Here is a 13,106-nt window from a genome sequence, read left to right as displayed (position 1 = left end):
GTTTGCTCCGGTTTCCTCCCACAGTCCAAAGATGTGCAGGTTAGGCGGATTGGCCATGCTAAATTGCCCGTAGTGTTCACGGATGTAGAGGGTGTATATTAGATGGGTCATAGTGGAATGGATCTGGGTGGGATGCTCTGAGGTTTGGTGTGGACTTGTTGGGCCGAAGGGCCTGTTTCCACACTGTAGGGATTCTAATTCTAAGATGGCATAAGATTTCCCTGTTCCTTTCAGAAGTTTTCGTCACTGCTCAGCTGAAGTTGTGATGAGCTAGTGAGAGGTCCCTGTCCTCTTCAAAAGTTCACTTCCAATATCATGTTGTTGTGGTATTTGTGCATTTCAATTTTAGTTAACACTGTGCAGTGGTAGGATTAAAAATGATATCTTCCAATCAGATCATTACGGTTAATTGTTAAAGGCTAATTCGACACGACAACGAGCAATTGAATAAAGTGAAGAAGTATGTGGAAACAAACCGAATGTGAAAGCAGCTTGTTTTGATTGAGGAATAACTGGTGTGATACTTCACTGTTGTGAGAATTGTCCTGTTTGGCTGTCACACAGAGGCACTTGGAGATTTTTTTTGTATAATGGACTGTCCGGGAAAGTACCGCAAAATGATGATACGGCATGTCATCTTACATTAAGAATAGTCTTAATATCGGGAACTTTGCCCTATTCAGGGTCTTCACCTTGGACGAGGATTCAACATGTTGAAAGTCATTTCAGCACTCATTAGTTTGCATGTTTTTCTAATATATCTAAAGTAGATTACTGCTTAATATATATTTGCTGCTATATTAAATAAATGTATACTGCTTATTTATTGCTTAATATACTTTCATATATTTATCTCAATATATTAATTTACCACAATATATTCACTTTAATAAAAATATATTACTACCAATAACCTTGGTAATTAATATCCCTTAATTCATTATTGAACCATAACAAACTGGCAATTACTACACTTACTATGCCTTCTAATACACGTTTACCTCAGCTTAGATCCCCATATCCTTAGTGAATTTTTAATTCACTTTGCAACTGATAAGCTAGGATTCATTAAAGACTTGATGAGACATCTGATTCCTTGTATAAAGTTTATATACCATATACAGATGATGTTTAGAATTCCACCTCTGAAGCCAATGAAAACCTCAAGACACCTGCTATTCTGCAGCAAAGATTGTGTGATTTTAGGTAACATTTTGCACAGCTTTTTTAACTTTTCAATGATAATATGAAAATGCTGGATGTAGTCAGCAGGTCCTGCAGCATCTGTGGAGAGGGTCACAGAGTTAATGTTTCAGTCCAATGATTCTTTTGCGGTGACTGGAGACATTCAGAGGTGTGGCAAGTTTTAAACAGAAGCAGGGAATGGAGGAGGCTAGTGGGAATCAAAAGGAAGTTCCGCGATAGGATTGAGGGAAGAAAAGATTAAGTCACAAAAACGATGATAGGAACATAGAAGATGTGAGCAGGAGGCATCCATTTGGCCCTTCAACCCTCCTCCATCATTCTTCACGATCATGGCTGATTGTCCAACTCAATAGCCTAACCCTGCTTTCTCCCTATAACCCTTGATCCCATTCGACCCAAGTGCTATAACTAGTTGCCTCTTGAATACATTCAATGTTTTGGCATCAACTCCTTCCTGTGGTAATGAATTCCACAGGCTCACCACTCTTTGGGTGAAGAAATGTCTCCTCATCTCCATCCTAAATGGTCTACCCCGAATCCTCATACTGTGACCCCTGGTTCTGGACACACCCACCATCGGGAATATTCTCCCTGCATCTACCCTGCCCAGTCCTGTTAGAATTTTATAAGTCTCTATGAGATTCCCCCTTCATTCGTCTAAATTCTAGCAAAAACAATCCCAACCTAGTCAATTGCTCCTCATGCGTCAGACCGCCATCCCTGGAATCAGCCTGGTAAACCTTCACTGCACTCCCTTGAGAGCAAGAACATCCTTCATCAGAAAAGGAGACCAAAACTGCACATGATATTCCAGGTGTGACCTCACTAAGGCCCTGTATAACTGCAACAACACAGCCCTGCTCCTGTACTCGAAACCTCTTGCAATGAAGCCCAACATACCACTTGCCTTTGATGGTGCAGGGCACACAAAGGTGGCAATAGCCAAATAAAGAAACGATGGGCTGAGATGAGCTGTGACTGGGAACAGTTGAATTACTCCTGACAGCTGCTGAATGGAAAAACAGGCAGTTATTATCTGAAATTTGTGAACTGGATATTAAGTTAGGAACATTGTTAAATGTTTAATAAGGTGCTGTTTCTCAAGCATTTTTGAACTCCGTAGGGTCAGTGTGAGAGACCAAAGACAGAGAGGTCAGAGTAAAAATTAAAATGACAACTGACTGGAAACTCTCTTATTATCCTAGGCTGAGGAGAGATGGTTTGCGAGACAAACACCTAATCTCCCCAGTGTGTGAGAACACATAATGAGCAGTAAATGCTGTTTCACTTGGTACAGCAGTGAAGGGCCTGTGGACAATGGTAATGGAGGAGGTTGAAGGGCATGTATCCCATCCCTTGAAGCCTTGATCAATCTAACTCTAATAATTCACGTAATCATTGCAGTAGTGTTTATATCCTCCTGAAACTGGAAGGACTGTGAGTAGGAACAGAAATTGGATCGGGAGTGGTAAGACACACAATACCCATGGCCCCAGCATCAAGTTCCAGCTGTGGGAAGCTTCGGCTGCTAATGTCAGCACCGAGTGGGAAAGACATGTCTGGGGCTTGGGAGACTCCAAGACTGTTTATGGAGTCGGGGTGAAGCAATCCTGCTCTACCAAATGGCCCTGATGAGGGTTTCAAATAAAAATAACTTCAAAAAGAATCCAGAGGCTAAAATGGTCCAGTCCTCACAATGGGCTTTCTCTCTTTGTCCAAATCCCTATCCCATCTTGAATGATCCTGACCCCAACCTCAACCCCCACCCCTCTGCCCAGTTAAACTCCAGGCCTAAGGTTCTGGTTAATATTCCATGTATAAAGTGTTCATTTTTCCCCCAAACATCCTTGTTAGATAGAGGCTCCATTTTTGCCACATTAAAAATAGATATAACAATATCAAAAAAACCTATTTCTGTCAAAACAGAAACAAATGTATTTTTTTTCCTTTGGCAAAGACAGTTTTGTTTTATCCATGATTTATGTTTACCTTAGCTCTCATATAACGAATAGAAATGTTTTGATGTATGCTTGCACTCAGCATTCTAACTACATGCAGAATTAAGTTCTTATTTAAAGAGTAGCTGGATGTTTAATAGACTAGGCTGCCTTTTTGTGTAATTTGAAATAAAACAGCTGCAGGCACATCTAAAATGCATTCATCGAGTCAGAGAAGCTCAGGAAAAGACCATTTGGCCCATCATGATTTTGCTGTCTGTAAGAGCAACCTAGCTCACCATTCAGTAAATCAAAACACATTAATAAAACAGTGACTAATTTACTAAAATAATAAATTCTTACAGATCTCCCAGTGGGAAGCCAAAATAGTTTACTTGGAAAGTAATTAATTGATTCCTTAATTCCTTAAATCATGCCGCTTCAAGACCATCCAATTTTGTTATTTTACCATCCTTGTGACAGTGCAATAAAAGCAGGAAATTCAAGATTTGTTTTAAGTGAGGCACAGAAGTAAGATAATTGACTTTTATTTGATTGTCAAGGCTAACACTGGAATGGTAGAGAAATTCAAAAATTGAAAACCCTCTGAGGGAATGAACTCCACCACATCTCCATCCTAAATAAGAAATCCCTTATTTTGAAACTGTGCCTACCTCCAAGTTCTGGATTATCTCGTGAAGCGAAACATCCTGTCAGCATCTACCCTGTTTACTCCACTCAGAGTTTCATACGTTTCAAAAAATCATCTCATTCATCTACACACCAGTGAGTGTAGGCCCAGCATGGTCAACATTTTTTTGGAAGACAAGCCCCTCATCCCAGAAATCAGCCTAATGAGCCTTCTCTGAACTGCATTAAATGCCAAAACATCGCTTCTGAAGTGCCAGTAGTCTAGGTGTGGTCTCTTTGAAGTCCCATATACTTGTCACATCACTGTCCTACTATAATACTGAACTTGCTTTATACTTACTTGTTAACAATTACTTGTCGTATAGAACTTCAAAATTATTAAAAAGAGGCAAATGTTTTCTTTTTGCACATCCCAGATTTGGAGGCAAGAAATAAACTTTTGAAAAGGAGATTGGCATAGGGTCACAGCAGGAAGTTTTAACTAATCCTAGTTAGCAGATTAATTACAGTCCCAGGTAGATCGACTCTGTTCGATCAGGTTGTGTGATTGATTTTATTGTCACGTGTACCAAAATACAGTGAAAAGCTTTGTTTATGAGTGGTACAGGCAGATCACAGCAAGCAAAGGGTGTACAGATCAAAAAGACTTAGAGGTTACATTGCAGGTTACATTATTTGAAGCTAGAGTCCATTCAACAGTCTGATAACAGCCGGAAAGAAGCAGATCCTGAACCTGCTTGTGTGTGTATTCAGGCTTCTATATCTTCTGCCTGATGGAGGAGGTTGTAAGAGATCATTACCAGGGTGTGATGATGTTGGCCGCCTTTCCGCAGCAGCGAGCCATGTAAATGGAGTCCCTAGACGGAATGTATAGAGCTGGATGAACACAGCAGGCCGAGCAGCATCAGAGGAGCAGGAAAGCTGATGTTTCGGGTCTAGACCCGAAACATCAGCTTTCCTGCTCCTCTGATGCTGCTCAGCCTGCTGTGTTCATCCAGCTGTACACCTTGTTATCCCAGATTCTCCAGCATCTGCAGTTCCTACTATCCCTGGATGGAAGGTTGGCTTCCGTGATCGTCTGGGCAGTGCACACCACCTTCTGTAGTTTCTTACGGTCCTGGGCAGAGGAGTTGCCATATCAGGCCGTTATGCACCTGGACAGTATGCTTTCAATGGCGCATCTTTGGGGGATACACCAGGAATTGAAAATGTCCAATACCCTTTCCTCAATGAAAAAGTGCAATGTGTATAAAAATTCACTTGGCCTTTTCTTTTGGTCTTAACTAATTGCAGTATTGGATAAGTCAGATCCTAGAGTGCAAAAAGGTTTGATAGATCACTAATTTTATTTTTGCAATTTGTTTACCATGGGATCAATTACTGAACATATTCCCAAGAGACTGAAAAGAGTATAGAAGGTCATTACACAAAAGGAAAATACAAACTATATTGTACTCTGCAAGAACTATTTGAAACGACCTGCCTAAAAATAACAAAAAGATTCAAATCTTTTCATATCAACAGCCTTACAGATACTCAAACCTCAGTGAAAGGTCACCCTGTCCCAACCTTAAAGCTCCTTGTTCAACTGGCATGCCTATAAATTGTTTCCTTTGGCAAATTTCTACAATAACTCAATGCTATTTTCTTTAGTTACTGTCTCTTCCTGAGACCCAGAAGCCAATGTCTTCTGCAGCCTCTGCTTCTGGAGTTGTCTTCTAAGCAACTCAGAACTTTTCCCCAGCCCTGACTACTTTGGAGGTGTCTTTCTGCTGCTTCAGACATTATTTCTCTGGAGGAATCTGCACAGTGCCTGACTGCTTCTGGATTGTTCTGACTTTTTGTGTTACTGGACTCCTGTTGCTAGGCAGCAGTGGTCTTGTTATTTCTCTTCTACCCTTTTCTCTAATGCATCAAACTACTCGCCTCAAGGGTTTTGAAGACTTAATTTAAATGCAAGTAAACAAAACAAATCTCCAAACATTCCTGTCCCAGTCATAGCCCAAATCTAAACTGAAACCAAAAACTACGTCCTCCCCTTCTTAAGACGCACCATATAGAAATACAAATTAAACTTAAAGCTATACATCATTTAGAACACTTTAGAACCCAAGCTCTCAAGCAATATCATGAACCTTCATCACACTACAAATAAAAAGTGCTGTGTCTGAATATATGTAGCTGGAGCACAAGCAAATGAATCACACTGAGACAAACTGATAATCTTAAATTGGTTTCTACTGCAATGTTAGCACAGTCAGAATTATTTAATAAATAGTGAGTAATATAATAGAATTACATCCAATGTTGGACATGGTTTTTTGAGGATTAGCTATGTGGGTTGATTGAGAATGAGTGGCGTGCTATTCACTGCAGACAGCTAAAGGACCCTAATCTCATGCTGTACCTGCAGACTTATCTTTTCTAGTTTAGGAACAATGTTACCCAGGTCTATCTGCACCATAGTATTCTGTAATCACTCTGAATTTTAAATAATGTTCTGCTTTTCTATTCTTTCTGCCAAAGTGCACAGCCTCACATTTTGCCACAATAAACTGCTACATTATAAAGTGTATACCAAACTTGCTTTGTTGAAATTGATAGATTGCAAACCTAAGGCGATTATTGGAACAGACTGAGTTAACTGAAAGCCTTGAATTACTGGCACCTCAATTGCAAAGGGTGCACGCTCTACACATGCACTTGCAGCGACTATAGGCAGCTGCTCAAATCAAAAGTGACACAGATCAGACTGAAGTAGAACAGAATTACACCTTGAGTTGGAAATTGCTTATTAAGCCTTATCCTCTTCTATGGAAAAAAAAGCACATTACCTCTTTTTTAATAAAACACTTTAACTCATGATATTATTGATTAAGATTGGGATGGCTCCCAATGTAACAGTTTCAGAAACATCAGGCAGAAAGGCAGCAAGAGTTCTGGAAAGAGGTGACAAAGGCTGATGTGTGGGACAGAGAGTGGGTGAGGGGCAGAGTGTGGGTGAGGGACAGAGAACAGGTGAGGAGTAGAGCACAGCAGGCAAGCACACTGCAAACAACAGATAAAAAACAATGTATCAGTTGTGCAGGAAACCAATGGATGGAATGGTTGCTAAGTGGACATGTACCACCATTCCTGTTTGATGTCAGGAACTAGAGTGTAACTGAAAAACTTAGTAGAAACTTGCCAAACTCTACAAATCCCATTTGTTTGTTTAAGAAACTGTAATCAAATGTTGGTACCATAGTAACATTGGGTTTTACATGCAGTTCAGGAAGAAGAAATCTCTCCAAGCATAGGCTAACACGCAAAATCTTTAACTGAGGTCCACCTCCAATTTACATTTAACATAGATCAGAATAATGTTAATTGAAGAAATGCTTTGTATTGTGAGCCCCCAAATTTATGACCTACATTGATTCGTAGTAAGGATTTGGTGTTGTTCAAAATTTGTTTTGAAATGTCTAAAGTGCAGCTTCTTAAACAAAAAAAAAATTCCTGTCCAATTATTTGACATTTGAATCTGTAAGCCATCAGTCACAGATATGGCATGACCGCAATGGAACTTCTTGTAAGGATGAACTAGAAATGGATGGCAGGTTAAAAGCTCAGAGTTGAGTAAGTTTTAGAAGAATCAATCATTCTATTGTGCAGAGTACAAATGAGTTGTAGAATAGGTATCTTTTTAACTACTTTTTGTGAATTGGTGATACATAATATCCAATATATTTAACACAGATAACATGGTATGTTTGTTACTATGACGTGTATTCAGAATAATGATTATTGGCTGTATTTGCAAAATGCATTCAGATGAAAACTTCGCGCATCCTGAATTTTACTTGAGTTATGACCCAGGCTGCAGAGATTTGCCCTTTAAAAAGGCGGAAAGAAATAACCAAAATAACAAGTACAAAGAGTGGAATTTTCCTATTTCTGCTCAGTGTTTTACTGAGTGACACTGTCTGTTTTAGCTCAGAGTGATTGGTTCCATGTAATCTTCAGCTCCACACCTTGATAATATTGAAATTGGGCTCATCAGTGCCTATTTCGTGTAATTGTATGGCAGGAGAGGAAAGCCACTTCTGGAGCTTTCTGGCATATACGCCATTGGTGCCATATTTTAAACTTAGCTGTGCATCAAATCAGATGCTGCAACTGTCCCTCACAATGGCGCTTGACATTGTCACTTCACCTTGATGGCCCTAGGATGGGATTACCATCCAGTCCTTATGAGCACAAGGCCTGCTCCAGTAGATGACACAGTTCTGCAATGATGGCCCAGGGCATCATTAATCATCTCCTGCACAAGGAGACAAAGCCAACCGAAGTCTATAGATGTGGTGTCTTCATCATTCTCCTTGGTGGATCTCCATATGCTCCTTCTCTCTCTGGAGGCTGCACAGCAGCTGCTGGAGATTTCTGTTCCTGCTGGATGATATTGTAAATGCTGTCTCCTTCTGGTTATCTTTCAGTTAGAAGCAAGACTTCAAATACTCCAGCCACAATGATCTCCACGTGAGATCCATGAACAGATACATCTGTGTAGAATGTCAGAAAGATGACACAATTTTATTGAAGGAAATCCTGAGCCCACATTTCCATCCCAACAAAGCCTCATGTTATGCCCTTACAAAGTGTGGTAAGGAGACCCTCTCAAGGAGGTCATTGTCATGCTTTGATAAGCAGTGTTCAGATATGTCATTATATCCAAATATACGTTGCAGAACTAAAGTTTTCAAGCTATGTTAGGGGGTAGAATTCTGCTACTGAAACGGCCCCATCAACACTACACAAAGTAAAGGACACTCTTCACATCACAAGGTCCTGTCCTTGTTCAGTTCAGTAAGAAACAACAGTCGAGAAATGTCACTAGCGATGCCTCTGAAAAATGCTGCAAATCCACTGGTGCGATAGGTGCTCCAACCTCAGTGTCCTCTCTCAGGCCCAACAGCCCCAGTATCGATCACTGGCTACAGTCCATCAGCTGCAATGAACAAGCAACATCAGCCGCACTCCTGAGACTCCATGGACTGTCCCCTGACCCGTATTGCTGAAACACACACCCTACAGTGAGCCAGTCCCAGCAGCCCCCTCCCCACCAGACTGACTGGGCAAGGTAGACCTAACCGAACCAGACCCAGCTCCCGGATCGATGTCTCAATTTCAAAATTCTGATGTTTCACCCCATTTTTCCAAGTTTCTCATCAGCCACACCAGGGAGGGAAAATTCCTCCCAAATGTTTTCCCCCTTTCAGAGTTTGTGTTGTCAGTGCCAATGTGACTGCCCACTGCCTTAGCACACAAAGTTGGCAGCATTGAGAGCACGCTGTTGTAACAGAGCCTTCTGGCTGTTGGCTGCACCACTCATTACAGGATCTAGATTTGGTGCCTAGAGTCACACATGAGTTGGACACTGAAGAAGTGAAATCTGTTTTTGCTGATCCTCACAATGACATCTTGCATCATGTGGAAGCCTGTATTAATAGCGTAACTGTGTGTGCACACTGCGCACTTCTCTTTTACCAGACAGAATGAATAGAGAGGGCCAGAGATCTCCTTTACCTAACAGTGGACAGCAAACTGCAAGACACTGCAAATATTTCCAATGCCAACCTGCATGCAGCCAGGCACATCGAGCCTCATTGTCAGAGTCACCTTTGCAGTCACTGGGAACATTCTCATGCTGCCCTGAGATTGTAGCTGTGGACACAGCAGGTGGTGGATTTCACCAAGTATGTCTTTACTGAAGCTCAGATGTTGTACACATTGTTTCTCACCAAGGTTGAGCCGTGAGAATTGTTCCCTGAACACCTGAAGCTGAGGTGCCCTCTGCTGCTACCCACATCTTTAGCTGCCTCCTCCATCTCCATATTTGCTCCTGCTGCTTTGCAAGGTCTGTTCTTCAAGTCGTGCTGTAACTCAAGGGCAGTGTCTGCTTCTGCACCCATGTCTGAGAGCAATTTTTTTTTTTGGAAAAGACTAGAAATCAGTAAAAATGCCTTGAGCGCCCGCAACATCACTTGCTGCAGACTTTTGTGATTTTGAACAGCTCTGCAGAAATCAGCAAACACTTGCAGAATCAACGCAACAGTCAGAAGAAATAAACAAGCAAGCAGCCTGTAAGTAGTCGGTGATCCCTTTAAGTAGCATTGGTGGGAGATCCTACTGCAGCTGAAATGTGTTCAGGAGTGCAAGGTTATCAGAGGGTATCACCTGGAGTATTAAGTTCCAAATGGCAGCACTTGCATGCTGGTTGACATCATTGTAAGCCAGTTCTGTATATTTTTGCCAGTCATCCATTGCAGCCACATTTATGCCCTCATAGAAATAACATTTGGGCTAGCTCTCACCAAAAGTGTACATGTGTGTCACAGCCACCACTTTGGACATCTGTTGGGTGCTACAGTTCCAAATTTTGCACAAAGTTTTTATTCAGTGAAACAGCAGAGAGTTAGCAGCTGGCAGCCAGTAGAGGGCTTTTCCTACCTTTATGTTGAGTTACCAATCTACCAGTTTATACAGTGTTCTGTTGTAGAAAATGACACATGTTACCAACATGCACTTACATAGTGTAACAAATGGTACTTGCTACATGAGTTTAACCCAGCGGTCATTACTACTAATGGTGTAAAGACAACAAAGGCTACCAGGAAGGAGTGAAACAAATTTTATTATTGTGTTTAAAATTCTGCTTTACAACATCTGTAAACGTCTTTTTCACTGGCACAATCATTTACCACTTTCATATTGACAGTTATGATAATGTAAATCTTAATACAGTTGCCTTAAATTGGTTACTGTCAGACGAGAATTTGATGAAAGAATAAGCAGGCTGAAGAAAAAGCAGGAATGCTTTTCCAGCTTGGGAAGGTATTTGGAAGCTGAAGGACACTGCATGATCACCATTGCTGAATCATGTCAAAGGAAGGAATTAGATCGCAGAAAGAATTCATTAGGGAAGTAACAGTGGAGTTGTGGTTGAATCTGAAACGGACATGTTTTCAGTGCCATAAAACACTTTGCACGGGTTAATGTGAGAACCACACTCAATTTCTTGGCAGTTTGGTCATTGAAAGACAGTGTATTGTTTTCTTGGTGGCGGCACAGCTGATTCTTATGTTCTTAGCCAGGTCGCTCTGTCGACCTGTAGTCAAGAGGTGATTGTTGCAATATCCCAGAAGGATTACAAGTTAATTCATTCCTCCAGGAATCTGGATACATTCCTGGGTGACAGCAAAGGTTCCAAGCTGATACTCCTTACAGAGTGTGCTGAATATGATAGACATAGCCATGTGGAATTTGGGCCGGTTAGGTGGATTGGCCATGCTAAATTGCCCATAATGTCCAGGGCTATGCAAGTTAGGTGGATTAGCCATGGGAAATGCTGAGTTACGGGGATAGGGTGGCATGCTGTTCGGAGGGTTGGTGTGGACTTGATGGGTCGAATGGCCTGCTTCTACACGGTAGGGAGTCTATGAAGCAGACTTTAACTTAATTTCATGATCACATGTTGCTTGTCGATAATCACCTGGACACTGATGTAGCAGAAACAGAAAGGCAAAGTACTACGGACTCTGGAAATCTGAACTAAAAACAGAAAGTGCTGAAAACACTCAGCACATAGAATTCCTACAGTACAAACAGAGGCCACTGGCCCTCTGAAGAGCATCACACCCAGACCACACCCCCATTCTCCATGGCTAATCCCCCCAGCCTACACATCCCTGGACACTATGGGCAATTTCCCATGGTCAATCCAGCTAATCTGTACATTTTAGGAATGTGGGAAGAAACTGGAACACCCGAAAGAAACCTATGCAGAAACAGGGAGAACATGCAAACTTCACACAGACAGTCACCCAAGGCTGGAATCAAACCCATGTCCTTGGCACTGTGACACCCACCAGGCATCTCTGTGGAGAGAGAAATATTCACACTATAACTGCTGCCAGATGTATTGACATAGTGGAGTTCCTTGTGAGTCATGAATTCTCTGACACTCATTTTGTCGGGACATGTTTTCTTTATGTATATTATTCATTCGCAAGATGTGGGCACTGACTGGGACAGCATTTATTGCCCATCCCTAATTACCCAGACAAAGAGTGAATCACATGCTGTGGAGTTACATGGAGGCCAGACTTGATCAGTGTGGCAACTTTCCTTCCCTAAACGGCATTCGTGAACCAGATGGGTTTTTCCAACAGTCAACAGTGGCTATGTGGTTGCCATTACACCAGTTGTCTATTCCAGATTTTATTGAATTCAAATTTTACCATCTGACATGATGGGATTCGAACCCATGACTCCAGAACATAGACCTGTGGTTCTGAATTCCTCATCCAGTGACATTAAGTCCACATCATCATCACCTGGCTCTGTTGGTCACATGGTTGCCATTAAAATTGCCATGAACATTTGAGAATACAACCATGTTAAGAATTGCATGCCTTTTCACAAGAGCTAATCTGTTTCCCTGGAGACAGTGGGTGAAAATGTTTGCTCTGGTGATGGTGTGGGGAGTCAGTCAACGTTGCGAGCAAGGGATAGCAACTGAATGAGATTATCTTGCATGATAGGATATAAACAGCTTAACTATGTTTGAGTTGGAGTTTCCATAAACTGGATATCAGAGGACTGATGAGTGGCAGAGACATGCGAGTGGTTTTCAGTTTCAGCAGGGTAGCCAGGGATGGAGATTTGATGGAAATAGGCACTGTTATTGATGGACTGGTTGCAAGGTTGAAAGCTCAGGTTAGAATTAACTCTGACAGGTGTGTTTCAATTTCAATATATAATTAATGTGGTTGGGTATACCGAATAGATATGGCATAACCAGTTTGTTAATCACAGTGTTGTCATATGTATTTTGAGGAGAAGTGCTGAAATCAGTGAACAGAACGTTTCTGTTGTGGGACACCTATCTTTCAGTGGTTTTATTAGTGTCTCCATTATTACTGAAATTTGGCTTAATTGTTCAAGTATCTGTGAGTTTGCAAACTGCAATGCGCCACTTTCTTCACCCGAGATTGTGCATGTTGACAGTTTTACATCCACTTTATAGTCACCATTAAAATAGCTCAATTTGATTGGACTTTGAAACTGCACATTGACTGTTCAGTTGTTAACCTGCAGGTGAGATAATTCTTAGGAAGGTCATCAAATAAAACAACATCTGGTTATCAGCATATAACAGCTGCTTATTTTTCCTGAACTTTCGCTCCAACTCATCAACGTGATCTGGGATAACATGAATGATCAATACCCTCTGATGTCTTGTCCACATGGCCATTTTTCATCATTCCCTTA

The sequence above is a fragment of the Rhincodon typus genome, chromosome 5 (assembly GCF_021869965.1).
Source record: "Rhincodon typus isolate 14 chromosome 5, sRhiTyp1.1, whole genome shotgun sequence".
In the NCBI taxonomy this organism is placed as follows: domain Eukaryota; kingdom Metazoa; phylum Chordata; class Chondrichthyes; order Orectolobiformes; family Rhincodontidae; genus Rhincodon; species Rhincodon typus.
This window is presented reverse-complemented; position numbering follows the sequence as displayed.